The sequence below is a fragment of the Arvicanthis niloticus genome, chromosome X (assembly GCF_011762505.2).
Source record: "Arvicanthis niloticus isolate mArvNil1 chromosome X, mArvNil1.pat.X, whole genome shotgun sequence".
NCBI classification, from domain to species: Eukaryota; Metazoa; Chordata; class Mammalia; order Rodentia; family Muridae; genus Arvicanthis; species Arvicanthis niloticus.
Window position 1 is genome coordinate 129319928 of NC_047679.1, and position 9300 is coordinate 129329227.

A 9300-nucleotide genomic window follows, 5' to 3' on the forward strand; every position below is an offset into this window, starting at 1 on the left:
GGAAGAGAAGGAGTAAGGAGAGGAGGAGGAGAAAGAGAGGAGAAGGTAAGTGATGAGAGAGAGAGAACAAGGGGGGAGACAGGGAGGCAGATGTTCATGTATCTCCACCAGTCAAAGATAGTTGATATATCTAGGTTGGGTAGTGGGTTACACCTCTGATTGAGCATTACCAAAATTATAAAGCCTTTGATTAACATTTTTAAAAAAGTGTATAAATGCAAAAAGGGAAAGGGGGCATGGGATAGATGTTTTATAAGGAGGGAGGAATGGGGAAAGTGGATGGCATCTGAAGTGTAAATAAAATATCCAATAAAAAAAGCTGCACCATCATGCATTTATATACAAGATAAAAATAATGCGCTTGGTATAGATTTTTATAGAGACTGGATTGTTTAAACTGTTAAAATTTTGGTTATATCTTCTAAAAATTATGGTTACACTCTAAAAAATTGGTTTTGCCTGTCAAAATTATGGTTATGCTCTGATATTGCAAAAAATTTTTTAATTTTTTTCTTTTAATAAAAAAGCTTTATACAAACAAGCCATTAGCTTATTTCAAGAAAAGAAACCGAAAACAGCCATATATATATATATATATATATATATATATATATATATATATATGTTCAAAATCAAAAAACAAAACAAAACAAATAAACAAAAGCACACTAGATCTTGCTATCCTCTCTCTGTGAAGCTTTTCAATCCACTCAGTTCACATTCTAGGATACCTGTATTAGCAGAGTCTTCACTTACTACCACTTAATTGAGCACTGCATGAGCACAGTGCTGGTGTGCTCATAAAATAAAATGCATCAAAAATGCTGTTTGTAACAATGACATCACCCATCCCATCCCCCCCCCACCACACTGAAAACTATGTAACCTCTTACAGGTGTTAGTGTTCCAACTCTTAGTGTAACGTGATATTGTAGTGAGCTGTTTGGTCCCTTTCGGTCTTTTTTAAATTGAGGGTTCAGTTGTTCTTACTTTAAGAGGCAGTTTTCTGTCAGCATCTCAATGTGTAGTTCACTTCCCACTGAAACATGGGATAGGTAATTTATTTCCAGTAAGTCTGATTGCTTTCTTATATGCACAGTTGTTTGAAAGTCCTCCTCTCACTTTTATTGATGACTTACCTTGTAAATTTCTGAAGTCCCTGGGAGCTTGCTTATTTCTCACATGTCACTAGCTCTTCAGTTTTCATAGTCACAGTAAGGACAATAGCAGAGGGCGCACTGACAACCACTACCTGGGTTACTGTCTTGTTCCCGTCTGCCCCTATTCTTCTAACAGCTTCGAGGTTTTCACATCGTGCTCCTGCTTTTTTGTCTGTCTATCTATCACCTATCTATCTATCTATCTATCTATCTATCTATCTATCTATCTATTGGCTCAACATATAATTTAATCAAGTCCAAAGCTAATTAATTTAGAACTTTGTAAAGCTTTAGTGCAAGAACATCAGTACACTGTCTTTCCATAAAACTTAAAGCATAATCAATACCAAGACTGTAAATGTCTACCTTTCATGTACAAAAAAAGGAATTCCAACAAAATATCTCTTAAAAACGTAAGACAAATGATCATGCTGGTGTTGATCTGCAGGCATTTGGGGATGCTAATGTCTTGCTGGACTGTCGTCTTTGGCTTCACTGGCAGCAAGGATGGGCAAGGTGCTACTTGGAAATGCAGATATGAAACAAGGAAGGACAACATTTTCATCAGTGTCAGAATCTGGCATTGTAACTTCACTGTCCTGAAGTCCCAGGATCTTACAAACTGCTTATGGCAACTCCTTGCATTATGCCATCTGTAGGGAAATTGCTTCTGCTTTACACAGTGTATCTTCCACATCAATTTTCATGGACAATTCATTGATGTGACTAAGGATTTCACTGAAGCCATAGTGTTTTTCCATTATCTGTTGCTTTTCTGATTCCAGAATAGCACAACACAGAAGATGAAAATTCTTACAAGGCACATCAGTCCACATTACCTCTCATATTCAAAGTATATCTAGAAAACTAAATTCCCTTTTAAATCTGATTAAATCTGAAGCAAAAATATAGATATCCAGAGTCCTGGAATTCTAAATAGCTACAAAATCCACTGTCCAAATGCTCTAAGTAAGGTGCCCAACTGAATTAACTGGGTCTTCATGCCTTGCATTTGTTCTTCAAAATTTTGATTCATCTGGTCCATATAAGAGGCAACGCACCAAAAGGCATCTACTTCATTCTCCATCACATACAAAAGGGGGGAAAGTAAGTTGCTCATTCCTTCTACATATCCTAAATCAAAGTAATACATGCAGTAGGGCATCAAAATGTTTGAAGCAGAATCAGCTCTGGGTTATCTTGACCTTCATAAAACTTGTTTGATCTGTTCTGTTGACATCTTTCTCAATCAGACTTCTATACTCTTTCAAGCATGAGTTTCTCTTCTCTTGTGCCTCACTGACAGACTTCTACTGCAGTTTCATCCTGAAGTACTCATCAGTTGTTTGTTTTTGTAATTGAATTCTTTCTTCTTTGGTACTATCCCAGGGAAAATAACCCAGGAGAAATTTTCATGTTTGATTTCTTAATGAATGACTAAGACCCCCTCTGAATATCATCTGCTTCATGCTCTCTACATTTAGGAGTCTTCCTTCAGAGTCCAGGCTTTTGGTCCATTCTTCCAGGGATACTGGTTCTCACCTTTGAACAACAGGCTGCTCTCCCAAATCAATTCTCATGATGACTTCAAATCCTGGTTCTTCTTGCTGATTTATCTTTAGACCTGGAACAGCATAGAAAATCCTCCATTTCTGAAGGTGGCTATTGATGTTTAGAGGGATCACTGCCTTGAAAACTATCAAAAATGTAATTTGTAACTTTGGAAAATCCTACTATGTATAAGGATCCTTTTTAATTTTTTGTATTAAACCATATGCTGGTTCATCAAGATTTTCAAAAGACTGTGAAAGACTCTTTTTCTGAAAATTGACAAGAAGTGTTCTACTATCTTGTGATGAAAGTCTGTAGTTAAACTCCCCAACAATGGTCAGCAGCAGCTGTGAATGGAAGTCCAAGGATCTAGCAGTTGCTCAGTCCCACATGGCAAGCAGGCAAATAAGTTGGTTGTCTTCTGAACATAAAATTAAAGATGCTTCTCATTGTGCTAAATACATCTCTGCTCAATCTGTATATTTAGCCCTCTGGATTGAGAAAAAAAATGTTCTGTGCCTTTTTAATTCAAACCAATAGGTCTCAAAGGCATGGGTCTACTCTTGTTGTCTAACAGACATCTGTTCATTATACTTGTAAAATATGGATTTCAATACAATGGTAAATACTAATGCACATCCTCTTTTAAACTAAAGTTCACATAAACTTCAGGGAATCAAGAGTGTAAGACTTGAACCTGTTTGTCACAGATCAAATCGACTCCAAATAACTATACCTGCCTGTTCTGATCCAATCTAACAGGTGGCCCCAAACATAATTTATATAAACTTATACCATACAAGTTAGAAATTATATACATTAAAACATGTATATAATAATGACATGTATGTTTGTATATGCATGTGTATATATAAATTATACATTAAGTACAAGTTAAATATAATATTGTAAGACCCCCACGAAGGGAGGACCTCACCCAAGCCTCAGGAACTCATGACCACCCAATAATTCACAAGACACCGAACTCGATGCAAGCAGCAAGAGGTATATTTCGATCAGCATGCTGAGGTCAAGACCCGTAACCTACACAGGGGCAGTGGGGTCTGACCCCTGGCTTTGGAGATAGAGGGTATATAAAGGCAAAAACCACGAGGAAAAACCCACAACCCAGGAGGAAATCACAACCCAGGGGTAGTGAAAGAGAGTACCTGTGAAAAGTCCCAACCCATTATTCAGTTTGTGACAGGGTTCAAGGAAAAGTCAGGGAGAACATTTTGTATAGGCTATTCTCAAGAGCCTATTCGTATTCAACCATCTATCTTGTGGTCAGTCAAGTTCCTGAAACACAGAGCTCACAACCAAGCTGACCTACACTCTTGGTTCTGCTCAGCCTGCTACGAGTTTTTGAAAATTTTAGCCCTTTCATTATGATTTATATACATTAATGTATATTTTATACAGTAAATAGAAATCATATGCATTAAATATTAATTATATACTTTAATTGAAAAGTATATATATTAAAGATATACCATATATGTTAAAATATGAATTAAATATGAGTTAAATCTATAAAATATAAGTTGTAATCTATATAATACACATAATTTCACATGTCTTCAAGGACAGGGAATTATAGAATACATCTATGGAACTCTAAAAAAACCAGTTACACAAAATAAAGAAGGGGGAGCTGTATACTTCTTTACCACAAAATTTTATTTTGAATTTCTTGACCTTGGATGCCAAGAGACTCTCTGCTGATGCATGTCTATGGTACCCTACAACTCACCATACCTATGCCCAGGTGAAATAGAAGAATCCACTTACTGGCAAATGGCACAATCCTGATCTAGTATTATTATGGAAAATAGAGCATGTTTGTGGGGTTTTTGCAGGATGCTGATGGAGGGAGGTGGCAACCAGAGCGATTGGTGAGACATGCTGATGCTGGAGCAAAGAATGATGCTGACTATGATCTTGTTGAGTGCCCTTGTGGGGCTGTTAGCTCGTGTGTGGTGGCATGGATCCTGTTGGGTGGAATCATTATCCCCAAGTGTCTGTCACCCCAGTTGACAGGAACTGTGGCTCAGGGGAGCAGAAGCTCTGGAATTTGACTGAGTTAATTCTACACAGGGCCAGGTGGAAGCTGCAGGGCTCCACCAGGGCATGGAGAGATCTCAGTCTGAAGTCCCATGGGGGCAGGGCTCCTGAGTGGGGGGGGGTCTATGAGCCAAGGAGGCTGACCTGGAGGCCAGTGGTCTCTGTTCTTGGGCCCCCAGACACCACTGGGAGCTGCAGAAAAACTGAGACATGAGGGGTATGTGGGTTGGCCCACAGACGAGAGGAATGACGGGGAGGGAAACCCTGACAGCATCCTGTGAGTTGAGACTCTTGGTTACTGGGACTTGCTTGGCTGGTTCAGCTAGCTTGTTTGAGTTGGCAGCCTCCATGGTGAGAACATAGACAAGTCTTCTGGTGGGAGGTTAAACAGCTGCTTAGTAGTCAAAGGCCTTCTCCATGGTTCCCCACGTCGAGGCCCCAAAGACACGAGGAAGTCCATGGTTTTAAAGGTTTATTGTCATGGCAGAAAGTGGATGAATCTGGCTGTACTCCCCCCTCTCTCAGGGCAGACCTTAGTTAAATAGGGAAGGAGGAGGGAGAAGGGTATGGGAAAGAATGCTTAATTGGCTATGCCCTCTGGCCTTTAGGTATTACATTAATATGAAAATCTTTTGAAGCCCTGAGGCCTGTAGTCACTCCCTCTACCTGTGGAGGGGCTGGCAGGGGCATTGCCCTACGTGACTGAAAGGCGCTGATCGATGGAGGTCTTAGACCTCATGTCAGGAGCCTGGAGTCTGGGAGCCTGGCGAGATGTATGCCATCCCTCGAAGGGTCTCTGGCCATTTCTAGCCAGTGCTCTACCAGAAACCAAGCTATCATTTTCAAGGTCCCACATGCCTTAACAGTGGTGACAAGGAAGCTGTATTAGAAATATGTTCCTGACCCACCTTTGTTACATTGTTTTATATGGTCAAGGCCAGAAGTACTTTTTAACCTGTAATAATTCTCAGATGTTAGGATTTCCTTGGTTTGAGAGTAAAAAGTATCCCAAATTGGTAAATCACACTGCTTTAGGTGATAGCCTACCTATTTGTTTTACTAGAAATAATATCAATGCTGGATGTGTTTCTGTGTACCCTCGGACTTAGAAGAAAACTATCTCTAAGATTATAGTACAAAGCATTAAGATAGGAGTGCCTATATATCAGACTGGAAAGGCTGCTTTTTTCAGGCTTTTAGGCATTGCAGGATGATGAACATGGAGGCTGTGGAACTTGTCTTCAACAAATCCATCAAATGGGGAAGTTTTTTATAGTGACCCCCCTCTATCCTTCAATGTGACCAATTATTCCAACTCAATCATGGACTGGTCTTGAAACAAACCCAATATTGACAAAAGGAAATGACAGTGGGCATTTGGAAGGCTGATTCTGGACATGTTCAAAGACATATTTGGAAATTGTCAGATATCTTGTATGATATTATGTTTGCTATAGATAAAAATGGAACAAATTCTGGGGTTAAGGTAAACATAACATCCTGTGTTACCTCACCTAATATTTTACTAATTGGGACTGTTACCTTTGTTATTTGCTCTGATAATGAGTTCAGTGTTTCTTGTTTTAATTGTCTTTTGTCTTGTCCAATTGTGTTTCTGTGCTGAATGATGGTCAGTTTGTAATGGTAGTACATCAACCAGCTTTTATTATAATTCTTGTACATTTATCTGAACCCTAGTATTCTAAAAATGTCTTATAAGTATTAGAAGAAATAGATCACTCTCTGGCGAGGAGCAAATGTATGGTTGGGCTGATCATTGCCAGTATTGTTGCTCTTATAACATTTATAGCCAGTGCTACTACTTCTGCATTAGCTTTAGCGGAAGAGGTACAAACCGCTAGTTTTGTTAATCATCTTACAGTAAATGTAACCCATGCCCTGAGCATACAAGAGAATTTGGATAGATGGCTAGAACAAAGCATTGATGCATTATATGATATACTGAAGAGCAGATCATGGGAGATGAGATACAAGGAATGGAAGTCAGAAGCCATTTGGAATGTTGTTTTGGGTAATATTTAGAAAATGCTGTGGCACAGAGTTGGCTATCTAATATTCAGGGTGGCTCTGCTTAGCTCTGGCCACCATGTTCCACATTAGAAGTGCCCAGAGGCCAAGCATGCCACAACTAGACCCTCCATCCATGGGGGATGGCTCTGCCAATCTACCACAGTGCATTCACAAAGCTCAGCTGAACCCCAGACAATATCTGCCATCCTCTCTGTAACTGGTAAAAATGAGACTCTTAAAGCTTAATGATTATCTAAAGGATCTACATATTTAGAAAGGCTCAATTAACAAGATGCCCACACAATTAGAGTTGTTACCCAATATCTAACCATTGGATAGAAGTTGCTATTCAGGACAGCTTTCAACCCCATCTGTGGTCCTCCATCAGAGAACCATCATCAGAGGTTTTACAGATGTAAAAGCAGAGTTACATAAAATCAAGCTCCAACATCTTCCCTAGCATAAGTTGGCAGTCAGTGATGGGTAAGATCACCTTGAAAACCTTATCAACCTAAGACAAGCCATGAATAAAGCTTATTCACATGCCAATGATGAGTAAGAGCTGTGTTTTCAGATGGCAACCTTAAGACAAGCACAACATTCTGATCCATGACTAATAAATTGCCTCTTATAGATAAAAAGATAAGTAAGATCTCTCAGAGGTGTATCAACCTAAGATATGGCATGAATGCTAGGATTCATGTGCCAATGACTGGTAAGGTCCACACCTCTTGAGGGGACACCCAATATAGGTATAGTCTTTCTGTACCAATAGTTAAGACAGCTTTGGCTTGTATAGATAAGAAAGGGGGACATGTGGGGAGCACTTTTAGAGTTAATTTGACTGACTTCTTGCTGGTGGTTAATCATGAATGAGTCTGCTGACATCTGTCTTTGTTTTTATACCCTGACACGTTCCTCTGCTTATCAATACATCCTTGAGAGACTGTCCTAGCCTGAAGGAAATGGCCTTAGTCAAACACAGATACTGTGTATCATAAATCCACCATGTAAGGATTTATGGTCGTTGTTTATCTTCCTGGAATTGGTCATGTTTTATGTTGTTTGCCTTTAAAAGACACTGAAAAATATATACTTGCTCTTCTGGTCTGAACCTGTGCCATGAGCAGACCTTGGGTGCTGGCTCTGCACCCAGTCCCACAACACCCAGAGGAAGCTTGACTTCCAGGTGCTCTAACATGCCCAGGATCACAGGTGAGGAGGCCACAACATCTTCCCCAACACCCAGAGTAACTGGGACCCCCAGGAACCTTCCAGTTTGAACCTTCACCCAGATCAGACCTGAGGCGCTGGCTCTGCACCCACTCCTACAACACCCAGAAGCCCAACTCCCAGGTGCTCTGAAACACCCAGGATCACAGGTGAGGAGGCCACAACACCTGCCCTCAAAACCTGGAGTAGCTGGGTCCCCCAGGATCCAGGGATACAGGAACCCTTGCCCAGCCAGTGGCACAGGTTCCCTCCAGTCTGAACCTGTGCCCTAAGCAGATCTTGGGCGCTGGCTCCACACCCAGTCCCACAACACCTAGAGAAAACTTGACTCCAAGGTGCTCTGAAACACCCAGGATCACAGGTAGGGAGGGCACAACATCTGCCCCAACACCCAGAGTAACTGGGTTTCCCAGGATCAAGAGACACAGGAACATCTGCCCAGCCAGTGGCACTGGTTCCTGTCTGTCTGGACCTGCACCTGAAGCAGATCTAGGGTGCTAAATCTGCACCCACTCTCCCAGAGGGAGCCCAACTCCCAGGTGCTCTGAAAGCCCAGGCTCACAGGATCACAAAGGAAGCTCGACTCCCAGGAGATTAGATATACCCAGTAGCACTGGAGCTCTGACACACTCAAGATCACAGTCAAGGCCACATCTTTCTCAACACCCAGCATAACTGGGACCCCCACAGGAACCAGGGAAACACAAACCTGAGCCCAGCTAGAGGCAAGGGTTCCGTCCAGCTTACACCTGTGCCCAGAGCAAACCCAGGGTTCTGGCTCTCCACCTATCCATGCAAAACTCAGAGAAAGCTTGACTCCCAGGAGCTCTGACACAACAGGATCTCAGGAGTTTGGTCACACCTATATTTCAGGATCTCAGAGGAAGCTTGACTCCCAGGAGCTCTGACATACCCATGACCTCAGTCAGGGCAAGGAGGTAGAAGTGGGTGGGTGTGGAAGTACTCTCATACTCTCATAGAAGTGGAAGGAGGAGGAATGAGATAGGGAGTTTCCAGAAGGGAACTGGGAAAGGGGATAACATTTGAAATGTAAATAAAGAAAATATCCAATAAAAACATATACTCTCCAGCTTGCATGGTATTGACCAGCATCCCTCCCATTTCTGTCTCTTGCATCTTCTTTCTGCCTTTTCTATAATCATCCTCACTCCTCCAGTCATGGTTTCCATGTTGACTGACCTGATCAGCAGTAGATGAAAAGAAATAATTAATAGTAGTATGTTGCGATAAATCTCTGACC

General features: G+C 41.2%; 1 pseudogene; it reads right to left on the reverse strand.

Moving 5' to 3' along the window:
• Window positions 1-1586: 1586 nt before the first annotated feature.
• LOC117695191 (TBC1 domain family member 15 pseudogene) lies at window positions 1587-8956 on the reverse strand (annotated as a pseudogene).
• Window positions 8957-9300: the final 344 nt, after the last annotated feature.